This window comes from Armigeres subalbatus, chromosome 2, assembly GCF_024139115.2.
Source record: "Armigeres subalbatus isolate Guangzhou_Male chromosome 2, GZ_Asu_2, whole genome shotgun sequence".
Lineage (NCBI taxonomy): Eukaryota > Metazoa > Arthropoda > Insecta > Diptera > Culicidae > Armigeres > Armigeres subalbatus.
In genome coordinates this window covers 291,251,331-291,263,405 of record NC_085140.1, presented here as the reverse complement: position 1 = coordinate 291,263,405, position 12,075 = coordinate 291,251,331, and positions in this window count along the sequence as shown.

Sequence of the window (12,075 nt, the reverse complement as noted above, 5' to 3'; positions counted from 1 at the left end):
GATAATGAGGAAGGTATTCGTTGGGTCAGGATTTGCCTGTAGCTGGCAATGTAACCGTGGTAGATCTTACCCCGTAACACACCACGTAAAGGTGTCCACCCAGCGTTACGGACCTTACGGACATACGATCAAAACAAAATAAATCAAAAACTAACGCGAATAAGATTGATAGCGAACAAAACGTAAAACAAATTCCTAAATTTCTTATACTACAAATTACTGGCCAAAAACGCCTTATCTATTGTTCTAATATTAAGGCAGTTGTGGATTCATACGATTTATATTGATTTGACATCAACAGAATTATACCAGTGCAGATGTACAAAAAATAACTTGCGTTCGTACAAAAATGTACCAGTTCAAATAACTACTGTTTACGAACCTATAAATTACTGAACCCAAATAAATAGAAGAAAAGAAGTCCAAATACAGTCCATAGTTCAAAGCATTTAATCCCGACATCACAATTATAGCAGTTCTTCCCGGTTACTTTTCAGTGCCTTTCCTGACTACTCAAAACACAGTTTTCACGAAGTACCAAGCCGAATCGTATATTTTCATGATAATATTCAATTGGATTTTTTGTTTTAATTTGCACAAAACTGTCTTTTTCCACGTGTATATTTTAAAGTGAAATGATAAAAGCAAACGAGGTTAAAATAACATTTTCGAGAGTTAGAATCCATAATTTTCAAAAAGTCGCATCTCCACTTCGCATTCGCATGCGCCGATCACTCTCGTTTTTTTTTCTATAGAAGATGGAGGCCGTAAGGAAAACGCAATGAATTACAAAAAAAAATCCAAAACGCAAAGACTAATTTGGCCAAATATTAATGAGTACAGTGTACTCATTACACTCAACCCTCTTTTTACGGCAGTTTTTTATACGTCACTTCGTTTTACGGCCTCCTTTTTACGGCACGTGACGTCTGCTTCTGATTATTGGCATAACATCCCCACACTGGGACAAAGCTGCCTCGCAGTTTAGTATTCATTAAGCACTTCCACAGTTATTAGCTGCAAGGTTTCTAAGCCAAGTTACCATTTTTGCATTTGTATATCATGAGGCTTACACGATGATACATCTATGCTCAGGGAATTCGATACAATTTCCAACCCGAAAATTTGCCTAGACTGGCACCGGGAATCGAATCCAGCCACCCTCAGCATGCTCTTGCTGTGTAGCCGCGCATCTTACCGCACGGCTTACCCAAAAAGAATTTGCAACATTATTGACATAGAACAGTAAGCCTGTAAGAAGGCACTCTTAGAAACCCAAAGAACAAAGTAGATGCTTTATATATTCATCATTTGCCTTCAACAGATGATCCATTCCAGGTCATCCAAGAATTTCCTGGGGTCTACACACATAACCATGAACCTAAGGTCTACAAGCGTAACGAAAGAGATGTTATCTATTTTTAAACATGGTTTGTGTTCTGCCGAATCAACCAAGGCTTCCATAATGTTCCCAGCTGCGGTATCATCCCAATTATGGCTTCCGAGTATTTTTCTTTTACTTGCGTCTCAAATCCAGACATACGAGATGTAGTAAGATTTTTCAAATTGTCCTGGAGTTTGAATCAAATAGTATAACGAATCAAGAAAGGCATCCATAATGTCCCCACCCGCGTAATAACCCAATTATGCCCTCCGAGTATTTGTCGTTCACTCGCGTCTCAAATATGGGCATATGAGTTGTTCTAAGATCTCCAAATTATTATGGAGTTTGTATCAAATGGTGTGCCAAATCAACCAAGGTTGTTCCCAGCCGCGGTAACAACCCAATTAGGTTCTCCAAATATCTGTCTTTCACTTGCGTCTTAAATCTGGCGTATGAGATATCCTCCGCTTATTTTTCTTTTACTTGCGTCTCAAATCCAGACATATGAGATGTAGTAAGATCTCCAAATTGTCCTGGAGTGGACCATTTGATTAAATCTCTAGAAAAATTGAGTAATTATACAACATCTTACATGCCAGAATTTGAGATGCAATTTGCGAGCTATCCAAACTCCAGGACAACTTTGTGAGCTTACAACACGTCATATGCCTTGATTTGAGACAAGTGAAAGACAAATACTCGGGAAATATAATTGAGTTGATACCGCGACTGAAGACATCATGGAAGCCTTGTTTGATTCGGTAGACCATTTGATTCAAGCTCCAGGGCAATTTGGAGATCTTAAACATCTCATATACAGGGCTGTTACAAACTAACTAAATTCCAATCCGCGAAATCCGCGACTAACAAAACTAAATCCGCGACTGCAAAATCAAAACCGCGACAAACAAAAATAACATAGAAACACATTTCAATTCAAAATTTCACTTCGTTTGCATTTGATCTATCTAAACCTTGATCAATAAAGAAAATGAAAGAATTTATGCCGTATAATGTTTTGCATGGTATATAGCAGAAATAATTTGATGGATTATAAATGAAAGAATCCTTGCATTACTAATAGCCTAATCAAACTCCAGGCTATAACCAGAATCACCTTTGAGAAAAATGCTGGAACAAACGTTATTTGGCATGGCAAAATTAGTATAAAACTAAAAAAAAATTGTTTATCAATAGTTACTTGATTGTTCTCAAAAGTTTCACAATTTTTACATGAATATAAAAGCAGTCTAATGAAAACATAAACATGTGCCAAAGTGAGAGGCTGCCAGCGTGGAATTTACACACACGAATTGACATCGATACAAAGGTTCAAAGTAAGTTGTTCAGATGGCGTAATTAATGCTTAAAATATCCAAAGTAGCCCCCGATTTGCCAAAAGAAGCCCCCACTACGCACGGTACCCAAAAGTCGGTGGGATTGCATCGTGTATTGACCATCCATCTATCTAAAATATCTAATCAAGCAATGATGGTAATTGAGCTATAACCAGCAATCAATATTCGAGCAACGCCCAACAATATACCCTTTGTCATCAACAGAGTTTGTTATTGACAAACGCCCTTCGCAACAAGCCTTTATCAGAACCCGAAAACAATATGACAAGAATCATTTACCTTGCACGCTCTGATATCTCCGAGAATACGATGCTATTTTTGTAATCAGAGTTATATTCTCGTATATTTCCATAAAAGCAGAAACTACGATAGCATAAAACCGAAATTTGAAGTAGAAATAATGCAAAATAACGGAATGAGAAGTTTGCAGCAAAATTGTCTCCTTTTTTTGTTACTGACAAAAATTTTCGGATCTTTATCATTACAGGATGTCTGCAAATTATCCGAACAGATTTTAACAGTTTATTTCTACAGAGCAAAACCAAACAATAAATGATTGAATCTCAGTTCGTGTCCAGAAGCCGAAATTAACACACGTATGGTTCAAGTTGTCGAAGATAGGAATTAATCTGATAATAGCATTTATTGTGTCTATTGTTCTAATTTAATTCAAACTGGCTAGTGCCGCAGCGTGGCAAAATGGAATCCAGACAAGAACATGTGAACTGTTTGAAAATTATTTTTTTTCCGAAAGCGAAATTGGACCAACGAAATGTTGAACGCCATGTTCAGGGAACCGAAGCAATATTCAATCTACGTGATGTTCAAAACAGAGGAGCAAATGAAACAGGAGTTAGTTCGAAGTCTATGACCATCTCCGTTCCAGTATGACAACGGGCAAACCACACCGGTAACTTTGGAACCGGCCCGGGGAAATTTCAAGTATGTACGAGTTTTTGGTCTCCCAGTCGAGATCGAGGATAAACACGTGGCATATCCAAGTATGGGAAGATACAGCACATGGTACGAGAGCGATACAGCGTCGACATTGGGTACCCCATCTTAAACGGAGTGCGCGGCATACACATTTAATTCACATCAAAGATTCCAGCGCAGATTTTCATTCGGCATTTCAGCCGAGAGTGTTTTATGACGGAATGTGAAGTAAGTGCTTCGTCTGCGGAAGCACTGAACATGTCAAAACGAATTGTCACTGTGAACGATCGCTTTGAGGTAGCAGCAGGTAGATCATGCGATCAAAGTGTGATAAGAGGTCCAGTTTCACCGTCGCAACAGCCGTCGATTGCAGAGGTGGGCCCACAGACAGAGGAGCAGCAGTGAATCAAGTCGATCCGAATGCAGAGAAGCACCTATCTGCACCGGAAAACAGTGAATGCAAACACTGAAGACGTACCTGAGGGCGATGACATGGAGGCAGATGAGGGTAAGGTTGAAGAAGATCCAAAAGGTAAGAAAAGGCCAAGAAACAAAAAGAAGCCATCAACAAAAGCGGAAGGAATCGCTGGTTCAGACTCGTCTGCCTCTGGGTCTGACGACACGGTTCTGGTGATTAAGAAAGTTCTTGTGGCTCCAGAGAAAGATCTAACAGCGATGCAGTCTTCTCGATCTCGGTCTAGACACGCAAAAAAACAAACAATAATTTTCACTGGAAAACCAATACACAATGGATTACACATTCAATGTAGTAACCATTAACTTAAACAGTACTAACAACCCAATTCATAAGTCTTTATTGAAAGATTTTCTGCAGGATCATGACATAGATATTGCACTTTTACTGGAAGTCGCATACGAAAACTTTAGTTTTATACCTAGTTATACTGCTATCGTTAACATCAGTGAGGAAAGAGTAGGGACAGCCATTCTTTTGAGAAATAGAACTCAGTTTGAACATCCAATCCTCGACCCTTCAGGTCGAATAATATCGGTAATTGTAAACGGCATCAACTTTGTGAACATTTATGCACCTTCTGGAACGAACAAAAAGAGATTTCGTGATGAGTTCCTTCGTAGCGAAATTGTGCTACATCTCACAAAATCGAAATGTGAGTTTTCAGTAATCGGTGGAGATTTCAATTGTATATTGGATAGTTCAGATTCAAATAGTACGGTGAAAAATGTGTGTCTGGGATTAAGAGGTTTAGTTGAACAGTGTCACTTAGAGGATGTCGTGAAACAGTTGAAAAAAAACAGTGTTTACATTTCTACGCGCCGGAAGCTCATCACGCTTAGACCGGTTCTACGCGCCGGAAGCTTTCGTTCAACGTGCGTCTGGATGTAGTACAATCGCAACTGCCTTCTCGGATCATCGAGCCGTTTTTTGAAGGTGGAAATGCTGCAGCAAGATCTGATTCTTTGGGGAAAGGGATATTGGAAGATCAACCGGGTATTGGTGAAAAATGAAGGGGTAATTGAACGGATCAAAGAAGAGTATGGAAAATTGAAAATGCGCCATTTGTTTCAATCGAATCTTAGTTCATGGTGGAACTTTGTATTTAAAGCGAAGGTTAAAAGTTTGTTCAAAGGGGAAAGCTGGCGCATGAACCAGACGATAGTGTTACAGAAAAGTTCATTGTATACGAAACTGCAAAATCTAACAAGCAGAAGGGGAAAACTTGACAACAGATATTTCTATCATAAAATCAAAGCTCGTGGAAATTGAACAACAGAAATTTCGAACAGAAAATGAACGATAGTACAGTTGTAAATGATGAACGGCAAAGTATCTTCCAAGTCTCAAAACAGTATCAGTCGCGAGAATCCGTAGGTCACTTTAGTAAATCGTTATCCAACGATCTAAACAGTTGTCTAAGGAAAATTCAAAATCATTTTAGCAGTGTGTTCGGTGACGTATCTGATTCGGCTGCATTCATCGATTCAAACCCTTTGCACAATATCTCGAAGGCCATGAATCATGATGAAGCTAGAGAGCTGATGATGGACATAACTGAGGTTGAGTTGCTTACAACATTGAAACAGTGTACTAAAAAAAGTCCCCTGGTCCAGATGGGCTCACTTATGAGTTTTACATTGATTGTTTCCATATTTTGAAGTGCAAGGAATTCTCAACGGGGATAATTGTTTTGATCCCAAAAAAAGAAGACCTTACAAATCTTAATAATTACCGTCCGATTAGCATGCTTAATACGGACTACAAACTATTAATGAAATTATTGACAAACAGACTTTCATCAATGACTGGATCGTTATTGGGTCCGGGGCATACGGCAAACAGCAGTAGTTGCTAATAGGTCGTGTACTGAAAATTTGAAGGATGTCAGAAGAATAATCACGAGGGCAATGGAGTCTAAATCGTTCAAAGGATTTTTGCTGACAATAGACTTAGAAAAAGCGTTCGATTAAGTCAATCATTGTTGGTTATGGAAGGTACTAGAGAAGTTCAGGTTTCCGGTGAGCTTTATCAATTGTATAAGGAACATTTACGAGAAAGCTTCTTCACGTGTACTGTACAACGGTTTTCTCACAGCTGAATTTCCAATAAAATGTTCTGTGCGGCAAGGATATCCTTTAAGCATGTTACTATTCGCGTTATATATCGAACCGTTAATTCGTCAAATGTATAATAGTGTAAGTGGTGTTCCAGTCTACGGAAATTTTTTAAAAGTTATTGCTTATGCCGATGACTTAAATATATTCATCAAATCACAAGAAAAATTTGACATGATTGTGGACATATTGAAATGTTATGCAAAATTTACAAAAATCAAATTAAATTTGAAAACTCCTCGTTCTTGCGCTTGAACATTGCCAAATCGGGACCTCAGTTAATTCAAGAGAAAGGCGAACTCAAAATTCTGGGTATCCAAATCAGTAACTCATGATCGAAAATGATAGATATCAACTACAACAAATTGATCAAAGATATTAACTTTCTGTTCAAAATTCATAGCGTTCGTAATTTAAATATCTATGAGAAATCATGGTTAATCAATACCATGTTTCTTTCCAAATTGTGGTACACTGCACAAATAATTCCGCCTAAAACACCTTGCTTTAATTAAACAGGCAGTTGGATTTTTTTATGGAGAGGGAATATTTTCAAAACTGCACGGGATCAGCTTTACCTAGATTATGAAAAAGGAGGGATCAAACTTATTGATCCCTCCTTTTTCATAATCCTTACAATGCAAGGCACTCTTCATAAAAAAAATTTGTATTACATATACAGATAGTTCTGATAATGTGGAGGAAGAATATCTATTGAAGCATAACAAACTAAACCAATTAACACGTAACGCAAAAGAATGGGTAGAATATGCAAATTCGATCAAATCATTGATAAAAAAATATTACAGTTGATATTGAAGGCAGGTTTCCTGACTTGGAATGTGACGTAATATGGAAGAATCTAGGAATGAATTTTTTATCATCATCCGATAAGTCAATTATTTTTCAGTTAGTAAATGACATAGTGCCGAACAAAGAAAAAATGCTATCGTATAACATAGGTAATTTTTCTAGCAGCAAAAATATTACAGTTGATATTGAAGGCAGGTTTCCTGACTTGGAATGTGACGTAATATGGAAGAATCTAGGAATGAATTTTTTATCATCATCCGATAAGTCAATTATTTTTCAGTTAGTAAATGACATAGTGCCGAACAAAGAAAAAATGCTATCGTATAACATAGGTAATTTTTCTAGCAGCTATTGTGATACGTGTAAGGTTCCAGATAGTAACCTGCAAAGAATCAGAGAATGTACGAAAACTAAAAAAATAAGAGACTGGACCAAGCATATTCTAACAGGAAGGATTTAAATTGAATATAATAGAATAGAGGATTTATTACAATGGAATGTACATTCAAGCAGTGAACAACAAAATGCAGCATTGTGGTTAGCAGTGCATAATATTGCCTGGTGCATCTAAGGAGAAGCAAGTAGTGAATTGTACTGTTTTAAAAAACCCATCAGAGAATTCAGATGGGTGAACAGAAAAACCTGTGAAACTAAATTTGGAAATTTTCAAAATGTTTGCTAAAAATATGTAAATAAGTAGATTAAGATTTTAAATGGACACGAACTTTAGGCAATAAAAAAAAAATCAGTAGCTCTGTGGGCATAACAACTTAGCAGGCTATAACAGATGTAGATTCTGAGAATAATGGCAGTTGAATTTATCATTAAATATGGTCCAGCTTGATAACAACAGCCACCAAAACACCGAATTTATCACTGAGACATTTGGGGGCAGCAGGGACTATGTCCAAGGGCTTGACGATCCCTCCCCAGGCCATCTGCGAGTTGTGGGGCTTGCCTAGGATGTGGTGGGGTTTGACAGTGGGCCCTGTTAAACCTCTATAAAAAGCTGCATGTATCCACAAGTAGGCCCCACCAAAGCGACCGTGTGCCGATCAATGCGCACAAGCCCAAGTCCTGGTGTTAGGTGGGACGCTAAACAGCCCTGACACGACGGCCCTCCGACGAGACAGGAGGTTTGCGCAGGCCCAATAAGCCGCCTGGAAAACCAATAATTACGAACAATATAAGAGATAATGCGACTCGATATAATCGGCAAAGACCTAGGCGACGAATACAGGATCACGATTGGAAGCTTGGAACATGAAATTGCAAGTCGCTAGGTTTCGCAGGTTGCGACAGGATGATCTACGATGAATTACATCCCCGCAACTTCGACGTCGTGGCGCTGCAGGAGATTTGCTGGACAGGACAGAAAGTGTGGAAAAGCGGGCATCGAGCGGCTACCTTCTACCAAAGCTGTGGCACCACCAACGAGCTGGGAACCGGCTTAATAGTGCTGGGAAAGATGCGCCAACGCGTGATTGGGTGGCAGCCAATCAACGCAAGGATGTGCGAGCTGAGGATTAAAGGCCGTTTCTTCAACTATAGCATCATCAACGTGCACTGCCCACACAAAGGAAGACCCGACGACGACGATAAGAAGGAAGCGTTCTACGCACAGCTGGAGCAGACATACGATGGATGCCCACTGCGGGACGTCAAAATCGTCATCGGTGACATGAACGCACAGGTAGGAAGGGAGGAAATGTATAGACCGGTCATCGGACCGGATAGTCTGCACACCGTATCGAATGACAACGGCCAACGATGCATAAATTTCGCAGCCTCACGCGGAATGGTAGTCCGAAGCACCTTCTTTCCCCGCAAAAATATCCACAAGGCCACATGGAGATCACCTAACCAAGAAACGGAAAACCAAATCGACCACGTTCTAATCGACGGTAAATTCTTCTCCGACATCACGAACGTCCGCACTTACCGCAGTGCGAATATTGAATCCGACCACTACCTCGTTGCAGTACGCCTGCGCTCAAAACTCTCGACGGTGTACAACACGCGTCGAAGTCGGACGCCGCGGCTTAACATTGGGCGGCTACAAGACGGTAGACTAGCCCAAGAATACGCGCAGCAGTGGCACTCCCAACGGAAGAGCAGCTAGGCGCAGCGTCTCTTGAAGATGGCTGGAGAGATATTAGATCCGCCATTGGTAGCACCGCAACCGCTGCACTTGGCACGGTGCCCCCGGATCAGAGAAACGACTGGTATGACGGCGAATGTGAGCAGTTAGTGGAAGAGAAGAATGCAGCATGGGCGAGATTGCTGCAACACCGCACGAGGGCGAACGAGGCACGATATAAACAGGCGCGGAACAGACAAAACTCGATTTTCCGGAGGAAAAAGCGCCAGCGGGAAGATCGAGACCGTGAAGAGACGGAGCAACTGTACCGCGGTAATAACACACGAAAGTTCTATGAGAAGTTAAACCGTTCACGTAAGGGCCACGTGCCACAGCCTAATATATGCAAGGACATAAACGGGAACCTTCTTACGAACGAGCGTGAGGTGATCCAAAGGTGGCGGCAGCACTACGAAGAACACCTGAATGGCGATGTGGCAGACGAAGATGGCGGTATGGTGATGGACCTGGGAGAACGCGCGCAGGACATAAGTTCCCCGGCTCCGGATCTCCAGGAAATCCAGGAGGAGATTGGCCGGCTGAAGAACAACAAAGCCCCTGGGGTTGACCAACTACTAGGAGAGCTATTTAAACACGGTGGTGAGGCACTGGCTAGAGCGCTGCACTGGGTCATTACCAAAATTTGGGAGGAGGAAGTTTTGCCGCAGGAGTGGATGGAAGGGGTCGTGTGTCCCATCTACAAAAAGGGCGATAAGCTAGATTGTAGCAACTACCGCGCAATCACATTGCTGAACGCCGCCTACAAGGTACTCTCCCAAATTTTATGCCGTCGACTAGCACCAACTGCAAGAGAGTTCGTGGGGCAGTATCAGGCGGGTTTTATGGGCGAACGCTCCACCACGGACCAGGTGTTCGCCATTCGCCAAGTACTGCAGAAATGCCGCGAATACAACGTGCCCACTAGAGTGATTCAAATTTTGACTTTTTCGCTCCCCTATCCTTAAACGGTTGTTTTTGCTATTTTAATAGTCCTCCCAAATTTTTAGCTGATTTGGATGTAATTTGGTTGTGCACGTGCCGTTTGAAGGTTATATGAAAATTACTATGAGAATTGCCACTTATGTAAAAGATCGTTTCGTGAAGCAGCCCAGAATCTATTTGAATATATTTAACGCATCGTCATCATAGAATAGATCCTAAGCTGAAAGTCAGTTGTTGTTGCGAAGCAATCTGACTTTTGTGAACAAAACTATAAAGAAAACAGAGATGCTCATTATTGATATTGATGTTATTCTTTTACGTGTTAAATTGAATTTCCCACAATTCAGTATTTCCCTAATAACTTTTGTTGCCAGCATCAAATCGTTTAGCAGCAACGACGATATTTTCCCTTGTTAAATTTTCTATGTTGCTAACGTACTCATACATTTTTAGAGCTCAATGGGCAATGGTGGGGAACGGTTTCTCACAAAAGCTACTGTTTTCATAGTAATTTTCATACAAGCTTCAAACTGCTTGTGCTCAGTAAAATTACATCCAAATTAGCTAAAAATTTAGGACGATTATTGAAATGGAAAATGCCATCGTTTAAGCATAGAGGAGCAAAAAAGTCAAAATTTGAATCACTCTAGTGCCCACACATCATCTATTCATCGACTTCAAAGCCGCATATGATACAATCAATCGGGACCAGCTATGGCAGCTAATGCACGAACACGGTTTTCCGGATAAACTGACACGGTTGATCAAGGCGACGAAGGATCGGGTGATGTGCGTAGTTCGAGTTTCAGTGGCATTCTCGAGTCCCTTCGAAACCCGCAGAGGGTCTTTCGTGTCTGCTATTCAACATCGCTTTGGAAGGGGTAATACGAAGAGCAGGGATTAACACGAGTGGTACAATTTTCAATAAGTCCGTCCAGCTATTTGGCTTCGCCGAAGACATAGATATTATGGCACGTAACTTTGAGAAGATGGAGGAAGCCTACATCAGACTGAAAAGGGAAGCTAAGCGGATCGGACTAGTCATCAACACGTCGAAGACAAAGTACATGATAGGAAGAGGTTCAAGAGACGACAATGTGAGCCACCCACCGCGAGTTTGCATCGGTGGTGACGAAATCGAGGTGGTAGAAGAATTTGTGTACTTGGGCTCACTGGTGACTGCCGAAAATGACACCAGCAGAGAAATTCGGAGACGCATAGTGGCTGGAAATCGTACGTACTTTGGACTCCGCAAGACGCTCCGATCGAATAGAGTTCGCCGCCGTACCAAACTGACAATCTACAAAACGCTCATTAGACCGGTAGTCCTCTACGGACACGAGACCTGGACGATGCTCGTGGAGGACCAACGCGCACTTGGAGTTTTCGAAAGGAAAGTGCTGCGTACCATCTATGGTGGGGTGCAGATCACGGATGGTACGTGGAGGAGGCGAATGAACCACGAGTTGCATCAGCTGTTGGGAGAACCATCCATCGTTCACACCGCGAAAATCGGACGACTGCGGTGGGCCGGGCACGTAGCCAGAATGTCGGACAGTAACCCGGTGAAAATGGTTTTCGACAACGATCCGACGGGCACAAGAAGGCGAGGTGCGCAGCGGGCAAGGTGGTGCGGACCCTCCGTAGACTGCGTAAATGGCGGCGTGTAGCCATGGACCGAGCCGAATGGAGAAGACTCTTATATACCGCACAGGCCATTTCGGCCTTAGTCTGAATAAATAATAATAAACATTTCAAATCCTGTCAAAATCGTCAAAAATGTCTTATAAGTGGCTTTATAACAACATGCGGCCATCGTTATTATTTTCCGACACGGTCGATGGCGTATAACTCATGATAGGGGTCATTTTGAAATGAACAAATGAAGCTTGGTCAGGATCAATTGAAGA